We start from the raw sequence: 13197 nt of genomic DNA, 5'->3' as shown, positions 1-13197 counted from the left end.
ACTTTACCAAAGAGGAACATAAGTTTCAAAGAGGCAGTACTACGTCCTAGATCAGGCTAATGTGTTTTGGAGACAAGACCAAAACCTTTATCTCCCAAGTGCCAGCCAGAATCTTGCACACATAGCATCCCCTCTCATGACTCACTCGGCTGTGATAGCAGTACTGCTACGTGATAGGCACCCTATCTCTGGAGGATCAAGGTGAAGGGTCTCTGTCCATACATCTTCGTGTTATACATCCTGAAGGGTCTTTGTCTGGCTTTTACCAATGAAGACCAAGGAGCCAATAAATTTCAAACCAGGAATGTTTACTGTGGAACACACAACAAAAAGGGGTAGTGAGTGCTCCTGAGCCATGCTGTGGACCTGAGAATGGAGAAGGTCCTGATTTTATGGGGTTGGTTACCAGGGCAGGGTGGAGGGGAGGTCACGTTTGGGGCAGTGCTATCCTGGGGCACACACACAAGAGCTACATGCTTCTGCATATGTCACATGTCTCATTAGCATCTTAAGTCTCTGCCAAGGGTTTTGACAGGCTGTGATCGAGGTCTCAGTGCTCTGCCTATACTGGGCAGCCACCAGGTTTCAGCTGGCTCTGGAGCTCTTACCCCAAAACAGGAAGCTTCTGTAGAGTGGAGGATTTGTTTCTCTTTGGTGATTGGCTGAATTCCTATTTGCCCAGGGGGCTCAATAACAGGAAGGTTAGACAAACAAGGTCTTGGTCCAGAGGTCTTGTGATACCTTGTGTGTAGTCTCATGCCTTCTGTTCCCCGGCTAGTGAGATTAAGAACTCCAGAAGTGGCAGGTGCAGTGACCCCACTGTTGTTGCTCATCTGTTTCTGAGTCTGAGCTTCAAGATGGGTGGATGAGACAGGGTGGGTTCCTGCTTTGGAAAACCTTTTCTGGGTATCTTGGACCCTTAGCAGGCACATGTTATGTTCACACTGTCACCTAAGAGGTATTTGAGAAAAGGACCTCATCCCCAGGGGACCAGAGTTGAGCTCCTTGGCAAGGGGTGCCCAGCTTTTTCCTCTACAAAGGATGTGCCATCATTGGGAATCTCAGTTAAAATGTCATAATGACAGTGGTTGCTAGTGATAAAATCAATAGGACTCGGGCCTCCCTGGTGGCGCAAGGGGTTAAGCACCACACAATGAAGCAATCCGCAGCCTGCTGGCCAGGGAGCAACCCACATGACAAAGACCTCTCCTGTCTCGCCCCCCCCTGCTCCCCTTAGCAGTGTGTTTCGGTTGGTCTGCCTGTTTTGTTCCCCACTCTGTCTCTGGTGACTCCTCTCACCCCACGCATCTCTGGCCTGTACCCCAGCTCTTGTATGCACAAATAAATATTTTTTAAAAAATCAATAAGTGGCCACCACTGGTGGCGCAGCGGTTGAGTGCTGGGCTGTGAAGCTGCCCACAGCCTCTGCAGCGACTGTTCAATCCCCGGCCGACGGTGAGTGTCCCACATGGCGCACAGACCTCTCTTGCCACGCCTGCTGCTCCCCTCAGCAGTGTATTTCGTCAGCCTGCCTGTTCGGTTCCCCGCTCTGGCTCTGTGAATCCTCTCACCCTCCTGAGCCTCTGACTGTACCCAGTGCTTGTATAAATAAATAAATCTTTAAAAAATAAAAAAATAAAAAAATCAATAGGACTCTTTTAGAGACTCATTTTAGAAAATCCAGTTCCAAATGATATAACCTGAATGGGCATAAATTGAAAAGAGTAAGTGTAGAGTTGATTTCAGATGTGGCATGATTGCCTATTATCTTTCCACCCTGCTGACTATGAGTTGACTCCATTCTCAGACTGTCCCACCTGGTCCCTGCACCAATGACTGTCACCAGAGGGATGCGATATTCTAATTGGCTAGGCCTGGTTCACATGGTACTCATGCATGGAGGAGTGTCCAAACCACCAAATAAAAACTGGAGACTCTCACTGAAAGTAGGCAAAAAGATATTGCCATCACATGCCAACAACAAACATCTTAGTTTGTGCTATATACCAAACTGTCAAAGTTAATCTCATTTATCTTTGTAAACAATGTTATGAAATATGTATTAGTATCACTCCCATAGAGTAGATGAAGAAACGGAGGCTCAGAGAGGTTAAGTAACATGCTCCAGGTCCACAGCTAGTAAGTGATAGAGCTGGGTTTGACCTGGTCTGTAGGTTTGACCTGGTCTGTAGTCATCCTTTCTCATTGCATGAAGTTGCCTGTGGCATTGACTTCCTCTAAGTCACTTAGGTTGGAAACATTTGTGTTTCTCAGTATCTATGCAGCATCTACATCCAGTTAGTCATCAAATATAGTTGATCCTACTTTCACCAGATCTGAGCTATCTGTGGGATTACCCTTGCTCTAATTTAGGACATAATCACTCTCCCAGAAAGATTACAGTAGCTTATATTTCTCACAGAGAACACAACATGGGTTGCCTGCGTGGCATTTTAAACTTACAAATTCATATTTAAAAGTTAGACTGCTTCATGTAACATTGTTTGAAAAATAAGGAAAAAATCCCAGTAAGAAAAAGAAAAAGTCTGGTAAACTGTACTGACCATCCATACAGCAACAATGGCTGAAATTAAGCAGCAGCTGGGGCCTCCCTGGTGGCGCAAGGGGTTAAGACGCAACCTATGAAGCTCACCACAGCCACTACAGTACAAGTTCGATCCCTGGCCAGGGAGGTGACTCACATGGTGCAGCAGACCTCTCCTGACTCGCCCGCTGCTCCCCACAGCAGTGTATTTCAGTCAGTCTGCCTGTTCTGTTCCCCACTCTGTCTCTGGTGAATCCTTTCATCCCCTAAAAAATTCTGGCCTGTACCCCGGTTCTTGTATGTATAAATAAATAAATCTTTGGGGGAAAAAAAAAGGAAATTAAGCAGCAGCTGTTGACTGATGAGAAGTCTTCCTCGGTCCAGGCCCTTATTGCTTCCGGCGTCATCACTCATTAAGTTCCTTGTCTGACCTCTGTAGGTATCTGAGTTTGCCAGCCTAGTACTTAGTCTCTCTTTATTTTACCTCATAGCCCCTATGACCACTAGGGTTATCTTTCTAAGCCATGATCTGATTATCCCACTCTCCTATTTGAAAACATTTAATAGTTTCTCTCTACCTATAGACCCACAACAAGCTTGGTTTCACACCACCTTTTCAGGCCTGTTTCCTGCTGTACAAGCTTCCCTACACTTCAATTCAGCCACACCCTTCTGGAATATGCTCAGCACGCCCTCTCCCACTGGTGTTTACTCAGTTTTATTCTCTGAGTTCCAAATGTCCTGTCTGAGTCCTCTCTGTGCCTCCTGGTATCTGCTCTTTGAGTGCCCATGATTTCAATGACCAGCTCAACTCCTATCTCCTCCAAGAAATCTAGTTAAATCCTATCCATTGGTATCAATGTGTTCCATCTCCATATGCTACCAGCACATTTTTTGAACCTCTATTGGGAATAACATTTATCATCATAATATTCTTTTTATCATCAGTCAAGTTCATATTTATCACGACTATAATATGCCTGTTTTTTGCATTTCTGGACCCAATTCCAATATGGCATATGTAGAGTCTTCACCACACCAATGACAATTCTCAGACATTGGCTAGCTATCCTACTATGCAACTGTACCTCCAATTCTTACTGTATCTAGCTGGAGATAGCATCAGCTTCCACAGGGCAAGCCTCTGTCATGCAAGATTGCTTCCCTCCCACCTCCTGCATTTCTATGGATTGGCTATAAACCAGAGGTTCCCACCATCTCATCAGTGGTTTTGATTCATTTGCTAGAGGGGCTCAGAGTGTAAAAAAGCATTTTATATACAAGATCACAGGTTTATTATGAAAGGATATATCTTAGGAATAGCCAGATGAAAGACACATATAGGACAGGGCCTAGGGGAAATGCCTGAAGCTTCCTGCCTTTTCCAGGCTTGCCCCTCTCTCAGCACCTTCATGCAGTCATCACCCCAGCAGCTCTCTGAACCTAGTCCTGAGTGTTTATGGAGGCTTTACACATAGTCATGATTGATTGAATCATTGGAGATTGGTGATTAATTCGAAGTCCAGAATCTCTCCCTCGCCCTGGGGGTTAAGGTGGGTGGGACTGAAACTTCCAACCTTTTAATCACCTGGTGGGTTCTCCTGCAACCAGCCCCCATCCTTGGGTGGTGTCCAGAGTCAACCTCATTAAAATGACAAGTGACACCTTGCTCTCTCTCAGCTCTTAGGAAACTCCAAGGGTTTTAGGAACTCAGTGCTAGGAATGGGGACAAAGAATTAATATGTATTTCTTATTACAAATCACAGCATCACAGCCAGACACTTTCCTGAGTGTCAGGCCCTCACAACAACTTTCAGATGTAGATTCTATTGTCATTACCAATTACATAAAGGAATCTGACACAGAGAGGTTAGGGCATTTGCTCAAGTTCACACAGCTGGGAGGCAGGTAGGAATCCAGGCAGTCAGGCTGTAGAGCCAGGGGACTATATTACCACTACTATATGTATTTAGCACACATTTGTAAGAATGTGCTGTGTGCCAGTCATTGTAGATGTTGCAAAATGCAGATGAGTAGAAGCAAGCTCTCTGCCCTCAAGGAACTAAAGCTAATGGAAAGAGACTGACATCGTACAAAGAGGAAGAACCAATGTCACAGAGGCTGGGATAGTAAGATAGGAGAAGAATGGGTCAACACCAAGGTATCCTTGAGAATTTGAGGCACACTTTTTTAGAGAAACTGTGCCTTGAATGGAGTCTTGAAAAATGAGTAGGCAGGGGCCTCCCTGGTGGTGCAATGAGTTGAGTGCAGCACTGTGAAGCTGTCCGCAGCCTCTGCAGTGTGGGTTCTATACCTGACCGGCCAGAGAGGTGACCCACATAGTGCGGCAGACCTCTCCTGTCTCGCCCGCTGCTCCCCTCAGCAGTGCTTTCGGTCCATCTGCCTGTTCTGCTCCCCGCTCTGTCTCTGGTGAATCCTCTCACCCTCCTGAGCCTCTGGCCTGTACCCCAACTCTTATATAAATAAAATAAATCTTAAAAAAAAAAATGAGTAGGCAGGGCCTCCCTGGTGGTTAAAGTCACAGTGCTATCAAGCTATCGCCAGCCACTGTGGCATGAGATCGATCCCAGGCCAGGGAGCTAACCCACATGGCACAGCAGACCTCTCCTGTCTCAGCCACTGCTCCCCTCAGCAGTGTATTTCAGTTAGATCTGCTCCCCACTCTCTCTGGTGAATCCTCTTACCCCTGCACCTCCGGCCTACATCCCGGTTCTTGTATGCATAGATAAATAAAATAAATCTTTTTTAAAAATGAGTAAGCAAAAAGCTACATATTGATGATTCCATTATACAAAATGTCAGAATTGGCAAATCTATGGAGACAAAAAGTAGATTGTCAAGGGCTGGGCGTGACTGCTTGATGGGCAGAGGATTTCTTTTTGGAATAATGAGCATGTTCTGGAATTAGATAGTGGTGGTTGCAGGAGATTGTGAATAGAATGGAAATGATTGAATTTGGTTAAAAAGTTGAAATTTATGTTATGCTAATTTTACTTCAATTGGAAAAATGTAAATGGGTTGATATCTATCAGGCATACAAACTCAGGTTTGAGTGGATGTTGGGAGATTTCCGTAAAGAAAGCAAGTTTGGCAAACTGAGTAAGTTCAGAATGGCTGACGTTATAGGGTGCATGGGATGTTGGAGCAGTTGGTTAGGATTCAGAGAAGTAAAGTAAGACTCTGGAGCCTAACAGGGGAAAAATATTGACCTTCCAGGCCATTCCCAGGAGTGTGGACTCTATCTTGAAGGGATGGGGCACTGGTGATGGCTTTCAGCAGCACCAGGATATGCTTGTATGTGTTATAAGAAAAATGGAGCTGATCCCCAAAGAGAGAATGGAAAAGTGCACAGCAGTGTGGAAATAGTAGAAAATTATTGCAGCAGTCTAGGTGAGAACCCATGATGGGCTGAGTGTGCTACCCTCAGCACATGCTGGAGAGCAGGATCTGTGTCCTTTGTGCTTGTGAATTTCATTCATTCATGGGCTCTACATGGTTTTTCTTTTCTTTTTTTTAAAGATTTATTTATTTATGGATACAACAACTGGGGTGTAGGCCAGAGGTGCGGGGGTTGTGGTGAGAGGATTCACCAGAGACAGAGTGGGGAGCAGAACAGGCAGATCTACTGAAATACACTGCAGGGGGGCAGCAGGCGGGACAGGAGAGGTCTGCTGCGCCATGTGGGTCAGCTTCCTGGCCGGGGATTGAACTCATGTTGCAGTAGCTGACGATTGATTGCTTGATAGCTCTGTGTCTTTAACCCCTGTATGTGCTTTTCCATTATGGCCAGGCCATTACATGCTGGTGCTGAGGATGCAGCAGTGAAGAACACAGACATAGCTTGGCCTCCTGCAACGTGTGGTCTGGCCACAGAGGCAGATGACAAACTGATAATGACACAGTTGAGTTACAATTGAGACAGGTGCTCTAAGGAGACGAGGACAAGTTGCTAACTCCTTCCATGACTAACACACTGCCCTGCAGCCAGGCATCCCTGGGTTCAAAGCCTGATGCCTCCACTACTCGGGTGAGAAGCCTTGAGCAAGTTTCTCAGGCTCTTCAGGTTTTGGTTGCCTCATCTGAAAATGTGGATAACAACAGTAACCACCCACAGGACGGTTAAGGAGGATTAAAATTAATGCTGTAGATGGAAGTACTTATCAGTGTCTGGCAGCTCAGAAGGGTCAGTTGACTCTTCCACATGTAGGTGGCACAATAAATCCAGGATGAACAGAATTTTGTCATGGACCTTTTTTCCATCCATCCCTGGGACAAGAATGAAGACACTGGAACATGCTGAGTTGTTGCAGTTAGAGTGGCCAATTCTGTGAAGAAGCCCCCCTGCAGGAAATGTCCTTTTTTAAGAATGTCAGTTCTGCTTCAGAACTGTGGAAGGCATGGCCCTCCCTGTCACCCCACCCCAAATAAGCTTCTGCCAGTCATGTAGAAAGCAGCACTGCATTTTGGTATCTCCCTACACTTAACCCCAAAGGGACTAATTTTTTTTTCAAAGATTTATTTATGCATACAAGAGCTGGGGTTTAGGCCAGAGATGTGGGAGATGAGAGGATTCACCAGAGACAGAGTGGGGAACAGAACAGGCAGACTGACTGAAATACACTGCTGAGGGGAGCAGCAGGCGAGACAGGAGAGGTCTCCCTCGCCATGTGGGTTTCTCCCTGGCCAGCCGGGGATCGAAATTGTGCTGCAGAGGCTGTGGATTGCTTCATAGTACAGTGCTTAATCCCTTGCGCCACCAGGGAGGCCCGGGACTAATTTTTTATGACATTCAGAAACCAAATGCTCCATACTCCTTGTAATTCCAATGGAATCTATACCAGAGCCTTTCTCTTATAAGGCTCAAGCCTCATCATAACTCTCTAACACGCTGATATCTTTATTCAGCAGTCATGGATTGGATGTTTATACATGCCAGTCACTGTGCTAAGTGTTGGGATTGGAGTTTAGGAAAAACTAAGACCCATCCCCTGCTTCAAAGACATCCTGATCTCATGTTTGAGTTAGAGGGATAAATGACTCAGTGGTTAAGGAACTAGACTCAAAATTGCAGAGGCCTTGGATGATGCACAGAGGCAAACTGAGGCATGGCTTGGGATTGTATTCCAGACTAAGTCAGAGAAAAGCCTGAAGGCCCGGCTTTGGTCCAGCCCTTGACCTACTACTTGGTGATAATAACTGTCACCTACTGAGAACCACTATGTCCCTGGTATGAAGTGTCAGATACATGCATTGCTTAATTTAATCCTCATGATAATCTTGAGAGGACTGTATTAAATAAATTGGTATATGACAACATTTAGAAGAATGTCTGACTCATGGTAAATGCTCCATTAAAGCGACCTATTGTTATTATATACATGATAATATATTCTGTAGTGGAAGAAACTGAAAATCAGGGGATGCAATTTCCATGGTCCATAGGGCTGAAGCACATGTTTTAGGGAAATGGCTGAGGCCATTTCCCTAGCTTAGGTTTCCATCGCTGGCAGAGTGGCTATGTAAAAAGCAGTGGATTCATATAAGGGGATACACAGAGCAGATAGAAGCAGTAGATTAGCCACATACATAGTGCTAATGAGAGAAAGGAGGGCTGAACCATTGGCTCTTTGTGAAGAGGGTTTCTCAGCTCTGGCAGTTGGCTAACTGTAACAGATACAGCAGAACAACTCACTCAGCATCTGTCCCTCCTGTTTTCTCTTGCCTTCCTTAACTGCAGAAGCTGGAAAGGTAACATCTACCTTCCTCAGCCTCCTTTCCCGCTTTTGGGTATAATTAGAGCATGCGTTTGCAGGAAGATCACGCCAGGATGAATTGGGGGTACAGATGGCGTCATCTTGTTGCTACACAGTGTTGCTGGTGTAGGTCTGGGCAGTGCAGAGCCAGCTCTGCTGATGGCAGCTCCCTGCTTTTAGGTAGTGGCTGAGGAGTCTGAGTCACCAGTTGAGATAACATCTGGGTGTTGTTCTGGGTGCCATTCCTGGGGGCCCAACCTACAACCTGCTCCTCTATCAATTTAGTAAGCAATTCCCTGTAATACTTTTCTGCTTAACATAGCTACATTTTTTTTTTTTTTAGTGTGTGTGTGTTTCAAGATTTCAATGTAAATTCTCCTCATTTGTAAATGTGTACTTGTACAAGACACCTAACATTTCTGAGCCTGATTACCTCACCTTAAAAAACCACTTCCCAAAATGTAGTGGGGAGGATTTTGTGGAATATCATTTGCAAAATGACTGTACTATAGCAGGTGCTTCATAGCAGAAAACGTTGTGTAGCATAAAAAGAAATGGTATTTGTAGAAATGGTATTAAAATTATGACAATATTGCTTACTAGTTATGTGACCACTTACAATTTTCTAGAAGATTCAGATGATACAATAGCTACTGTTGCATGGTGTTTTGCTTGTGTGTGGTTTTGGTGAGCATTAATGAGATCACATATATAAAGATGCCCAGCACAGGGCCTGACTGGTACATAGCTGTTTCTTCTCACATGTTAATTCCCTTCCTCATTTCCTATTCCCTCTAACTCATAGTGATGTTTAATATGTTTTCTGATAATGAGCATGTTGTTGAGAAAACTAGTTGGGTTAACAACTGTAAAGAAAACTGGGGAGCAACTAGCTCCGCGGTAAAGAACACTGGGGAGGGGCCTCCCCGGTGGCGCAGCGGTTGAGCGCTGGGTTGCGAAGCTGCCCGCAGCCTCTGCGGCGCCGGTTCGATCCCCGGCTGCTCCCCGGCCACTGGAGGAGGGTCCCACCTGGCGCGCAGACCTCTCCTGCCGCCCGCTGCTCCCCTCAGCAGTGTACTTCGGTCCTTCTGCCTGCTCTGCTCCCCGCTCTGGCTCTGGTGAATTCTCTCACCCTCCCGCGCTTCTGACTGTACCCAGTGCATGTATAAACAAAAACAAAACAAACAAACAAATAAATAAATAAAGCATGCCTCTATAAAAAAAAAAAGAACACTGGGGAGCTTCCACATGCTCTCTAATAGGGGACAGATACATTTTTTTCCTTCATAATATGGGAAATCAAGCTGTGTCTGCCATTTCAGTGGGTGTGTCTGGGTGTTCAGGAGACTGTTCTGTTCACACCTCTTTCCTGCCACCAACCGTCCTTGGGTCTATTACCAGAGCCGTGACTCAGCTCTGTTTCAGAAGATAGGACAGTGTTTTGGGCATCTGAGGGCTGCCAAGTGAGATAGGAATGGACTGGGGAAGGGAAGCCCTCAGAGATCTTTGGGAAAAGTGCCAATAAAGTGGAAAAGAGAGAAGGAAGTGATGATGCTGGACACATAGTAGGTCTGTTGGTTAGTCAAAAGAGTTGTAGGAGCCTCTTTTTTTCTGCAAATGTTGTAGATGTTGTCCACGGAAGAGTGTGTGTAGTGAGTAGTGTGTAGAGTGAGTATAGGGGAGAGTTGGAGCTAGAGAATTGCTGATGAGAGAGGGGAAATTGTGATGATTTTGGAATTACTCTTTAGAGTTTCTGGCTTCTTGAATGAAATGTAACCAGTGGAACCCATTGAAATGCATTTGTTGAAGCCATTGATAGACTTTTTGTTGCGTGTTGCCCATTGTATGCTCCTATAAGCATTCGCTTTTTTGTTTTTAATCCCTGCCAAAGCCTAGCAATGGAGAGTAGCACATAATGATTGACACATAATCCTTCTTTATTTATTGCTAATGTAGGCTGGGCATCCTGGGAGAGACTTGGCCTTCAGCAAACATTTGTTGAGTGCCCACTCTATTCCTGCCAGGAACCTTGATAGAGTCTGAGGATACAAAGGTGAATAAAATAGTTTCTGCAGCCCATGAGTGGATATTCCAGAGGCAGAGGTAAAGGCAGGCATTCAGCTGACACTAATTGAGTACCTACTATGTTCAAGAGCTACCAGGCTCTAGGGATGTAATAGTAAGTCATGGTCACTGCTCTTAAAGCTGACAGGCATTTGTGGTGGACAGTGGACCTATCAGATGGACAGGCAGTTACAGTCGGTGCACTTCAGATGAGGGTGGGGAGCAGCTCAAGGGGCTATGCCAGCTGTGGTAGGCTCTCTTATCCAGAATGTGGGGGCCCCAAGGGGAAGCTGCCCAAAGTAGAGTGTTGGGTGAAGAAGTGGTAATGGGGAATTTCCAGCTAACCAGAGGGTTGTGTATGTGTTTCTGTTGCTGAGGGTGGAGAGAGGCCATTTCAGGCAAAAAAAAAAAAAAAAAATTCTGCACTGGCACAAAAAAGGGCCAGGAGGCTTGAGAGGTGAGTTCTGTATTGCTGGAGGGTAGAGTAGAAGGCTGGGAGGGAGTGGTGGGAAGTGAAATTTGAAGCAAGTTATGACTGGCTCTTGCTAAAACTTGTTTGTCATGCTAAGTAAAAGCCTGAGCCTTATTCCCACTGAAGGCAATGGGAAACCAGAAGTGGTACTTTAAAAGCTAGATTTAATTCATTAATTCCGCAACTATTGAGTGTTAACTGAACGTTTGCACTAAAGGACTAGATGCTGGGAATTTGCTGGTATGTATAACAGTTCTTCCTCCTGTGGAGTTCATGTTCTACTGTAAGAAAGAGATTAGACAGGGCCTCCCCTGTTGGCGCAGCGTTTGAGCGCTGGGCTGCGAAGCTGCCCTCAGGCTCTGAGGCGTGCAGCACTGATTTGATCCCCAGCCACCTGCAAGGGTCCCACATGGCGTGACAGACCTCTCCTGCCGCGCCCGCTGCTCCCCTCAGCAGTGTGTTTCGTCAGTCTGCCTGTTCTAGTCCCCGCTCTGGCTCTGGTGAATTCTCTCACCCTCCCGTGCTTCTGACTGTACCCAGTGCTTGTATAAATAAATAAATAAATCTTTTAAAGAAAGAAAAAAAGAAAGAAAGAGATTAGACAAACTTATTTTTTTGCCAGGAGAATTATTTACATAATTAAAAATCAATTTAAAATGTTGGTACACTAAACAATCACCTGACATAAATCTATAGTGATGGAATATAATAAATGCTGTCAAGGGGACCCTAAGTTGGCTGGTGGTAAAATGCCAAATACTGGCCTATAATAATGATCACAGACATTTATGATCACTGCGCAGTTGTCTTCATGCTGCAAGCAGATTATCTCATTTATCTTTTAAAGCAATCAGATGAAGGAGTTTTCTCTTCACATAGGGATGGATGTCTCATTCCAAGTCTTGTGCAACCCATTGAGATTGCATTTTGATTTTGGTGTTAACAGCTGTGGTAGAATGATAGTGCCTCCCAACCCCCCATTGTCCACATTGTCATCTCCGGAATATGTGACTGCATTACCTTACAAGACAAAAGGGACTTTATATATGTGATTAATTTATGAACCTTGAGATGGGGAAATTATTCAGGAATATCCAGGTGGGTACAATATAATTAATTGCAAGGGTCTTTATGAGAGGGAGGCAGGAAAGTCAGAGAGAGACAGAGAGTAGATGTGATGATGGAAGCAGAGCTTGGAGAGGTATGACTTGAAGATTTAAGAAATAGGACTAGATGAGCAATCCAGGAAGCTTCCAGAAGTAGGACAAGGCATGGAAATGGATCCTTCCCTAGAGCTTGCAAAAGGAGCAAAATTCTGCCAACATCTTGGTTTTAGTACCTAAGAACCATTTGCATTCTGACCTCCAGAATTCAAGATAATAAACTTGTGTCATTTTAAGACATTAAGTTTGTGACTATTGGTTGCAAAACTAAAGGAAACTAGCAGACAGAAACTAATAAAACAACTTTTTCATTCTTAAGACAACTGCATCAGAAGGGCCACATCAGACCACTCTGCTTTGCATTAAAGAGGGCGAACTAAGTTTTTTAGAAACTTGTAGAAGAATGAGAAGAATGAGTTTGAAAGTGAAAAGAGAATGGGAGGAAATGGGAGAGAGGGTGTTTCAGGTGAAGGGATCAGTAGAAGCAAAACTCTAGGGGTGCTACATAGAAAGGACATATGAGGCTAAAACACATCAGGCTCATCAGAAGGCAGGGGTGGGAGAGGTAGATTTGGCTGCTGTCAAGCCATGGAACCTGATCCCAGGTATATTGAGTTATGAGCACTGGATAGGTAGCAGAGAGCCATGGGAGGATTTTTGGGGGTAAGGGGTGTGACATTGAGAGTGGTGGGAAAAGAGGGAAAAGGAAACAGTTTTGAGGCCTTTGCTATCACCTCCCTGATATAATACGAGTCTGAACCACTTGGCAGGCAGTGAGATGGGAGGGAGGAGTCTCTCTGCTATGCATAACACAGAAAAGTGTTCTTGTATACCAACAATTTTCAAGATGTGGTCCCCAAACCTTTGCAGTGTCTCTGAAACCCTTTTAGGGAGTCCTCAAGATTAAAACCATTTTCACTCTCATTCTCTCACAGTGCACAGTGGAGTTTCACAGAAGTCACAGGACATGTGAAATTGCTACAAACTCAGTGCAAAAGGAGAATTCATCTCTCTTCTATTGAATTTTTTTCAAGGAGACTTGAAAAAAAATTTTCATTTTAGAAAATATTTCACAAAAAATGGTATTTATGGGCCTCCCCGGTGGCGCAGCGGTTGAGCGCTGGGTTGCGAAGCTGCCCGCGGCCTCTGCAGCGCCGGTTCGATCCCCGGCTGCTCCCC

Source organism: Talpa europaea (genome assembly GCF_964194135.1).
Source record: "Talpa europaea genome assembly, chromosome: 9".
Lineage (NCBI taxonomy): Eukaryota > Metazoa > Chordata > Mammalia > Eulipotyphla > Talpidae > Talpa > Talpa europaea.
The sequence above is the reverse complement of the archived record's forward strand: the minus strand, read 5'-3'. Positions refer to the sequence as shown.